The sequence below is a fragment of the Ictidomys tridecemlineatus genome, chromosome 10 (assembly GCF_052094955.1).
Source record: "Ictidomys tridecemlineatus isolate mIctTri1 chromosome 10, mIctTri1.hap1, whole genome shotgun sequence".
NCBI lineage: Eukaryota > Metazoa > Chordata > Mammalia > Rodentia > Sciuridae > Ictidomys > Ictidomys tridecemlineatus.
The window spans coordinates 109,355,892-109,356,710 of record NC_135486.1 but is presented as its reverse complement, the minus strand read 5'-3'; positions in this window follow the sequence as shown (position 1 = coordinate 109,356,710).

Here is an 819-nt window from a genome sequence, read left to right as displayed (position 1 = left end):
AGCAACTTAGCGAGGCTCTAAGCAATTTAGCGAGACCCTGTCTCTAAATAAAATATAAAATGGCTGGGGATGTGGCTCAGTGTTTAAGTGCCTCTGGGTTCAATCCCCAGTACCAAAAAAAAAAAAAAAAAAAAAAAAAATTCCCTTAAACTAGCTGGGAAAGCCCAGAGCAAAGAAAAGTAGCAATCACTTGTTCCGTAATGATTGCATGCTGGGCATTTGAAGTCCATTGATAGTCCCACTTAATTCTCAAAGTGAAATTTCCAGTAGGCAGGAATCAACTGTTAGTCATTTTACACATAAGAGAGACCTGGAGAGGCTGGGTGATGGGTGATGGGTCCCACACTAAGTGAATGACAGAGCTAGGATTATACCCAGATCTGTCTCATGAACAAACCCCAACACTTCACCTCCCTAGACGTGAAGGACTACCCTGAGGGCTGGGTAAAAGAGGCCTTGTTTCCAAACTTCATCTGTGACAGATCTGGGTTTGGCCAACCAATCTGCTAAGGGCTTGAATTCCAAATGTTGGACCTAACGAGCCCTCCAGGTGTCACAATCCAGACTCCAGGCATGTCAAGGCTCAGAAATGGGCATTCCGGCGAACACCACATCTATTCTCGCCTTTGCGGCTCACACTGAGCAGGAGAAACTGGAGTTAAGGCGCCCACTTCAACGAGCGGGTAGATCCAGAAGTCCCTTAAAATGCATTAGAAACATCTCAGTCCAGGAAACACAGGAGAACAGGATCCACCCGGACGTGCCAGAGGGGACACTGCGTGGCAAGTTCTTCTTCCGGGCCGGCAGTAACCGCTTCCG